This window comes from Pelodiscus sinensis, chromosome 1 (genome assembly GCF_052426305.1).
Source record: "Pelodiscus sinensis isolate ZL-2025 chromosome 1, ASM5242630v1, whole genome shotgun sequence".
Classification (NCBI taxonomy): Eukaryota; Metazoa; Chordata; order Testudines; family Trionychidae; genus Pelodiscus; species Pelodiscus sinensis.
Window position 1 is genome coordinate 249547610 of NC_143052.1, and position 8702 is coordinate 249556311.

At 39.0% G+C, this 8702-nt stretch overlaps 1 pseudogene; it reads left to right on the top strand.

Moving 5' to 3' along the window:
• The first annotated feature begins 4153 nt into the window (after positions 1-4153).
• LOC112547103 (U4 spliceosomal RNA) lies at positions 4154-4266 on the top strand (annotated as a pseudogene).
• Positions 4267-8702: the final 4436 nt, after the last annotated feature.

The window sequence follows — 8702 nt, forward strand, 5'->3', positions numbered from 1 at the left end:
TTTCCAAATATAATGTATATGAAACTAGAAGTTAAACTCTATTTAACTATATGCCCCACCTAATCCATTAAATAAATATTCATATGTTTCAGCATTCAATTTAACCAGGGCAAGCTAATTCTCACTTAATATATATTTTTTTAAATTTCATATATATTTTCTTGTGTTGAATTATTAGGCAGACACAGGTCTAGAGATGACGCCTGGAAGAGGGAACATGTGGGCGGGCACATGTGCCCCCCTCTGATTTCTTCCAGAGCTTATGTTTATGTTTCAGTGGGTTCAGTTATCAACTGTTATGCATCACCACATGTCAAATGACTTACAATGGATTATAGAATGAGTCTGTGGTATGTATGTTATATCTGTAAACACTGAATACATACACAGAGTTGTTCATGATTTTTAATAATAAAATCAACCACCATCAGATCTCAATGTATTTGAGTGATATATCTCAAATTTCCATGCAAGCAGTATCAGTATAGCTTTGCGTGAATAAAATATTAATACCTGCCATATGATAAATTGTAACACTCTCCAGTCTCCCAATTCTTCCACTGTAATCACAAACGCCTGTGCAACAGTCATATAGTATATAAGGCCAGATAAATTCCACTCCAACTCCAAAGTTGTACACTTTTCTTTGGTAGTCAAAAGTAGAGATACTCACCCTTGTATAGATCATTTTTATATATGAAGTTGTGTGTGATCTTCCTTATTTTCTTCACATACTGGCTTAGACGTGTTAATTTGAAGAGAGCTTTCCTTTTTCATTTTCTCATGTTGAACATATTGCGAAGTCAGATTACAAAAGGAATCCAAGCCCCCCGCTCCTATGCACTTACACATACCATTTTAAGACTGATATCTGTCAAGATAACCTTTTCAGAGTATGTAGCTTTTCTTTTTCCTTTATGGCATGGTCCAGGAAGCTAAGATAGCGAATTGTTAAAGTAGAAGAAGGATTTGTCTTCCACTAGAAGTCTGGATCCAAATGGAATACATCATACACATGTAAACAAAATGATGCATCAGGAGATTTTGAGTTCTCTGCATCAAATGCAGATTCTCCATGTGCATGTTCCTGTTTTTGGTTCATTTTTGATTGGTTTACCCTTTTTGTCACCTTTTCTTCTGAAAGAATCCAAGGCCCGTTTGCTTAATCACGGTGTTTGCTCTTCCACACAGCCTTTACTAAAATCAATTCACTCATCCACTCAGAGGATATAATTGTATTTCTAAAGTAATCTATCACACAGAGATAACATACCATAAATCACAATATATGCAATGAACGTAATTTGTGACCCATCCAGAAAGTGAAATTTATTAGCATGAAACAAGCATAAAATATTTGAAAAAACAAGAAATCTATAAAACGTATACAAAAAAGATAAAATATATCAAATAATAGCTCATTATTAATAGTTTACATGTCTGAAATATAGACTTCATATTCAGATATTTATATACACACCAAGGCCATGTCTCCACTTTCCATGCTGGAGATGGATTTTTCTGGTGTTCAATTTAGTGGGTCTAATAAAAACACGCTAAATCAAGTACTGAGGACACCCCCGATTGGCATCAGTACTCTTTCTAGTTGCAAGGTGTAAGGGAAGCTGACATGAACTTTTGTACCCATCAACCTTCCCCTCGGCTTAAGGTATGCCAACTCCAGCTATGTTATTTACATATACATATACTACATATGCCATATAAGCACACATAAAGGCTGTGTCTAGACTGCAGGGTTTTTTCAAAAAAAGTAGCCTTTTTTCAAAAAAACTTCGCCTGCGTCTAAACTACAACTGCGTTCTTTCGAAATTAAATTGAAAGAATTCAGCTTTTCTTTCATCGGCGGTACCCTCATTTCACGAGGAATAACGCGTTTTTTCAAAAGTGCTCTTTCGAAAAAAGGCGCTATGTAATGCAAACTGTGCCTTTTTGAAAGAGAGCATCCAGACTGCTTGGGTGCTCTCTTTTGAAAAAGCAGCTTGCTTTTTCAAAAGTACTGATTGTAGTCTAGATGTTCTTTTTAGAAAAAAGCCTCTTTCGAAAGAAGCTTGCAGTCTAGACGTAGCCATATTGAGAAACGTTACTTTGAAGAGGTATGGCATAATGACTGTCTCCCTGTGAAACTTCAATTTTTGTTGATCTAATTGCAAATCATAGGATGACCAAGGTTCCTGGTGAGCTCTGTGCCCATGCTGGTGCACAGCTCTTTTCTGAGCCCTGTGCAGAGGTTCAGAGCTCCCTCCCAGGCAGGGAGCTCAGCTGATTGGCTGGGGAAAGGGGGAATGACACTCACCTTCTCTATAAATGGAGAAGCTGGCTCAAACTTCTACTTCAGGACAGAACAAAAGATGATCTGTGGGCTGGATCAGCTGGCTCCCTGCCTGCCCCACACGCACTCGGCACTCAGGGAAGCTGGGTGCGGGGCCATGTGTGTGTTTCCGAATGCTAAGAGGGAGGAGGGAGGAGAGACAAGCTTCTCATGCTGCCCCCATCCTTAATAACTCCCATTGTCTGGTTTTGACCAGTAGCAGCTGACTGTTTGCAGGACGGGGAGCATGTGAATTACACCTCTGCCCTTATCCCCCTAGGCTCACAGATTTCTGTTCAGAGCAATAAAGATGGCGCCTGCAGCTCCTATGAGCAAGTAAAGGGGATGGAAGGCAGGGACCCTGGCTAAAGAACCTGCTGGGCTAGCTGGCTGGGTACCAGGTAAGTTCTCCCAGCCACAGCCTATATCTGGCACCTGAGCCCCTTCTTCCCTCTGCCCCCTTTCTGCCCTCCTATCCCATGTAACCCAAACCTTCTGCACCCCTGCTCCACACCCCATACACCTTCCCAGATACTGCATCTCCTCCTACATCCCTCCTCAGGTCACAAACCCCTCCCAGACCTTGTGTAACCCACACACCTAGTGTGGTTCACTGTCCCATGTAGTGGTGCTTAGACCACTTACAGCAAGAGCTAAGAACAAGTGAGCTCTATAGCTTAAGCTCCGAGCCAACTGGCTTTGTACTCAAGCTGTAGAGGCTCCCACATTGTTCCAGAAGTCCCAGGTTCAAATCTGCCTTGTGACAGTTACACTTGCACCCCAATCCACTATCACTGGTCAGAGTCCAAATCCCTGAACCCTCTCTTGTACTCCTGCATCAGGTCACAGCCCGCTCCCAGGCTCTGCATCCTTACTTTCCCCTAGTCTGTTGGCCCATATCACAATCCCCTACTTGACCCAGATCTCACACTCCAGTGTCCCTTTGAATCCAACCTCCGTCACAGACCCCGCACCTCCTCCATTAATATACCATTTACTAAACTCTTGGAGAGCCACCCCCTCAAAAATTATTGCCCACCCCTGTGTTAATGGCTAAAGATAGGAAAGAAAAAGATTCTTTGAACAGAATTTTTTTGAGTGTTGCAGATATCTAAGACTCTGATCTTAATGATTTTTTAAAATCCTGTATTACTAATTAATACATAGTAAATTGTATTGCACTAAGACCAGATCTTTGTTATCTGATAGAGTACTGGCTTTTATGAGTCAGAAGTAGCAAGTACTAGGTGTGATTCTAGCTGTTTTGTAGGATGAAATCTTATATGCAAGATCTTTGAAACATGCATCTGTCTGTTAGAAAGGATGACGATACATGTACTCCAAGGTCTCAAAGGGGTAGCCGTATGAGGGTATATCTACACTGCCACCCTAGTTCAAATGAGGTGTACCGGTAGTTCAAATTAGAGAGCCTAATTTGAACTACCTACTCCGTGCCGCGTGCAGCCACGGGCATGGAGTCTGCACTAAGGGGTATTTAAAAATGGCGGCGCCCGGCAAGATGCAAATGAAGGCCAGGATATTTAAATCCCGGGCTTCATTTGCAACTTCGAATGCCTACATTAGCCACCCTAGTTCGAACTAGGGTTGCATTGTAGACATACCCTTAGTCTTTAACTAAAAATCTTTGGAAACAACAATGGTCCTGTAGCACCTTAGACTAACAAAAATATATAAATAGTTTCATGAGCTTCGTGGGCACAACCCACTTCTTCAGACAAGGGTAGTGTTCATTTTCTTTTTAATTGATTTCATATTAAATAATCATAAAAAAGCATTGTTCCTTGTTAATTATCCCTTATTTTAAGCTTTGCGCAGTAGCAGTATTGTAGCCAATGAGATTAATCAGAGGCGTCATTATTGCTAATTGAAAAATATTTTCTTCCATGCCTATGGACAATTTAAAATATATATTTATATCTACATTTTTTCTTTGCACTGGTGGGTACACATTCACACACTACCTCAATATTAGTGTTGCACATAAGAAATTTCAACCTGCCCAAGGATGGAAAATCTTGGAGGGAACACTGTTTATCACAACAATTTCTCTGTTAAAGTTCAGAATATTTTAAAAGATACGTTTAATCTTTTTGCATTGATAAATCTGGCTTAATAAGATTAATTGCAATATTTTTCAATAATGACTATTCCCTTATTAGATTTATTTAAAATATCTGTGTCTGTTAATTAAAAAGAATGTTTTTAAGTATTTTATTCAGAAAACATTATGGGAAAGAATATGAGAGGAACATTTAATATTTTCCCATTATTCTAGTATTATTCTGGGCTACAGAGCCTGAATGTTCATTTTGTTCCCTCACTCTTCACAATATGGTCTTTGTGTTTTTTCTCAATTATCACTATTATTATCACAGCATAATTAATGATTAATGCTTAAAGTCTACCATTTTATTCTTGTTTTTGTTGTTTCTTTGTGTTTGATTGACTTTGTAGTCCCAGTAGCTTCATCAGAGATAAAAAAAAAACTCTGCATTTTTTTTTTAGTCAGATGGTAAAGTTTCTATGTTAAGTGGGAGGGCCACTTATGAAAGGCCAACTGGATGAATTTCAGAACAAGACACAAATAGTAGGAAACTACATCTTCAATACAAAAACTTCATAAATACCAACACAACCACAAAAGGCAAGAGGTGACATGCAGTAACTGGCAAGGGATTCAGACATACAAACTGAGCTCACATATTTAATATAATTTTGGTGATTCAAATGATATGTGTGGCTTAACAAGTGTCATTGTGCTTCTGAACTGACTGAAAACTGATTTTCTTGACACAGTATTTTACAATAATGTAAAACAATATTCATAATAAAAAAACCTATTCAATTACTTAACTGATTTTTCATAAAATAACAAAAATTAGAGATAAAAAGCTTTCGTTAGGTCATTGATTCATTTCATTACTATTGGAGGGTTGATCAATCCTTTATATTTCCATGCAGAACACAGTTTTCATTCTAGTACTTTCCTATATGTCTCTACATGTATAGACACAACTATTAGAATTTATACCCCATGCTAATCGATTTTACCACCACATTTTTTTTCTTATATTAATCCCAACATTTATTTCTTCACTTTAGCTCATTGTTTTTACTTATTTCCCTTTATCCCACACTACGTTTTTTTCTTCATCTGCACTGCTCGTCTTAAAAATGTTTAGTTAGTTATTTCTTTTCCAACCCGTAACTTAGTTCGGCTGTTTCTGTTTAACTCTTTTAGGGTCTGATTCAAATCTAATTTAAGTCAATGAATTGACACCATTGACTTCCAATGAGCTTTGGAACAGACCATTAATTTTTTCCTTCTACACAAACATTGGACTTATTTTTCCACTACACTGCACCCTAAACAGTCACTTGCACCTCTTCCAGGAGAGTGCAGCATGAGAGTAAAAGAGTACCAAATGAGAGTGCCAGCAATTTACACCCTTTTTGCACAGAAGTCAATAACGGCACAAAGTTCTGAGCCATAGGCTATTCATTAATTAATTTACATAGGTATATACAATGTTCTATTGTCTGGGTTTTTTTGAAAAATCATATAAAATATTTATGGCCTTAGTGGGTGCTTAGCTAGACAATGCAGATTATCTGAGCCAAGGGCTGTATGCCATTGGAACTGGGAGACTGCCAGATTCCTAAAGGGAACCAGCTTGTGCTTCTAGCTCTGGAGGGCATGAGACAATGAATTTTAAAGCTGTGACATTTTTAGGTACAGAAAAAGTACTTTTGATCATTTTTACAGTTTTTTATGGCTCCTTTCGAGTCCTGAACAGTGAGGCTTCCATTAACTACAGTGCTTGGCTTCACAGGTGAACAAAAATAGCCCCAATAAAAATGTGAAAACAGGCAAGCTATTTTAGAAATATTTTAGATTGAAACATATGCAGCATGTACAGAATACGTTAGTATGGTCTATGCTATAAAGATTTTTATGAGTACTCAATTGGGTTGACCTGCACAATTCACTAAAGGTTTCATCACCTTTAGGTAATATATCTATCTCAAACTCTCATTGCTGTAACCTTTATACCACACCACACCATTTCGTACTTCATATGTGTATCATTAACAATTTTAAACCAAAAATGACAACACGCTATACTGTCCTGGAGAAACCACAATAAATTCAGTTAAACTTCAAAGAATTAAGTTCAAAGAATTTTTGGAGTTCATTTATTAGACATGCAAATGTTTATGTAGCATTTTGAAACTATATGGAGCTTCTTTAGCAGGAAGACCAGATTAATGCAAACTCTGGAAGACATCAGAAACATCACCATTCTTGTTGGAATGATCCTGTGAAGTGAATTTCCTAGGAACTTACCTTGAGGCAAAGGGGAATTCAAACTTTCACCTCCAAAGCGAGGGTTTTGAAGGTAATCCTGAGGAGAGAGACCCATTCTGTAAGAATATCATGCTTTGAGAAATTCATAAGAACATAACAGTGGCCATACTGGGTCAGACCAAAGGTCCATCTATCCCAGTATCCTGTCTTCCGATAGTGTCCACTGCTAGGTGCCCCCCGAGGAATGAACAGAACAGGTAATTATCAAAGGATCTCATCCCTATCTCCCATTCCCAGTCATTGAGAAACATCCTTATCTATCCTGGGTAACAGCCATTGATGGACCTAGCCTCCATGAATTTATCTAGCTCTTTTTTTGAACCCTGTCAAAAGTCCTGGCCTTTGCAACATTCTCTGACAAGGAGTTCCACGGGTTGACAGAGGTCCCTGATCTGCATAAAAGGCAAACTGAACATGTCAGGAAAGTAGTTGTGCTGAGTGGAAGTTATGATGAATTAGTAACCCCAAGGAATTCCATTGCACTTTGGGTTACAGGATTCCTCCTGCTTCAATCCATGTCATCATTGCAGTTAACTCTGTGAGACTTTTTACCTAGGTGTAGGCTTTTGGATATTTGTAATATGTTTCCTCTTTAATGCTTTGTAACCTCAAGAAAAAATGAGCTTGTAAAGGTAATGTGGTGTAGTAGCTTACAAATGTAGCAATTATTTTGTTAACTGTCTCTGAAGAGAAAGCAAGCAGGTATCATTGGGTGTCGTATCTGTTCCAGGAAATGTATAGTGAAGGAAGAGCACTGTTCAGCCTGGAAATAGCATGATTGGGAAGGAGAGAGAAGCATGTCTTTTCTTAGGAGAGGTAACAGCTGGGGGACTGGAAACCTGGACAAAGGAGCCCTGGACTGAACTACTGGTGGAGAATACATGTGCAGTTCACCTGAATCATGAAAGTAAAACCTTTAAAAACTGACTTACATGTTAGAATGCAGTACTCTACATATAGAAGGATTTACTATGAGAAATGCAACAGCAAACTTAGACAATAGAAATCCATAGAACCTAATGTCCATGATGATACTGTTCAACTTTATTCCAGGCATCTAGGCCCTTCACTGAATTATTACTGATCGGGTGAAATGAGGTTAAGCATGGGTGACTACAGCGTTAGTCGATGACCAGACAGTGATCCCTCCTGACCTCAAGCATGTTCTTCAGAACTCAATGTACAAGAAGGGCAACATGATGAAAAAGTGCCAGATGGCAATGGCCAGTGAGGATTTCAGTCCATTCAAGTCCAATTCTTAATGTTATCTTCCTGTTTCTGATAAAGACAAATAATCTTTTACTCAGTAGTTGCTGCTGGTACATCATGTTATGTCTCCAACCTCCTGATGTCTTGTGTAAGCAACCTTCATGTTTCAGCTCCGTATAAGAGGATGAGAAGTCCATGGGTTTGGTAAATATGTACTTTTGTAAATAGCTTTGACTTCTTTTGAGTCCAGATCCTTTGCAGATGTCTTAAGGCTGAGGCTTCTAAACCAGTTCACCTTAGGATGTTTAGCTGGCTGTGCCCAGCTGATGACAGTTTACTGCCTAAACAGATAATGTCATCCACTATTTCTATGGTTTGTCCATAAGAGCAGATGTCTTGTATCACCACTTTGGGTATGTCTAAACTACATGGCTCCATTGACCGAGGTATGTAGATTAGTTTACATAGCACAGGGAAATGAAGTGGTGATTTAAATAATTGCCACTTCATTTAAATCAAAATGGCCGCTGCGCTGTGCTGATCAGCTGATTGTCGGCACAATGTGGCAGTCTAGATGGGGATCTGCTGTCCCCAGAACCCTTCGTCAGCAGATCCTGTAAGCCTCGTTTCATGAGGCATAAAGGATCTGCCAATGAAGGGTTCTGGAGTTGGCAGATCCCCGTCTAGACTTCCGTGCTGTGCCGACAATCAGCTGATTGGTCCAGCGCAGTGACCGTTTAAATGAAGCGGCGATAATTTAAATCACCGCTTCAT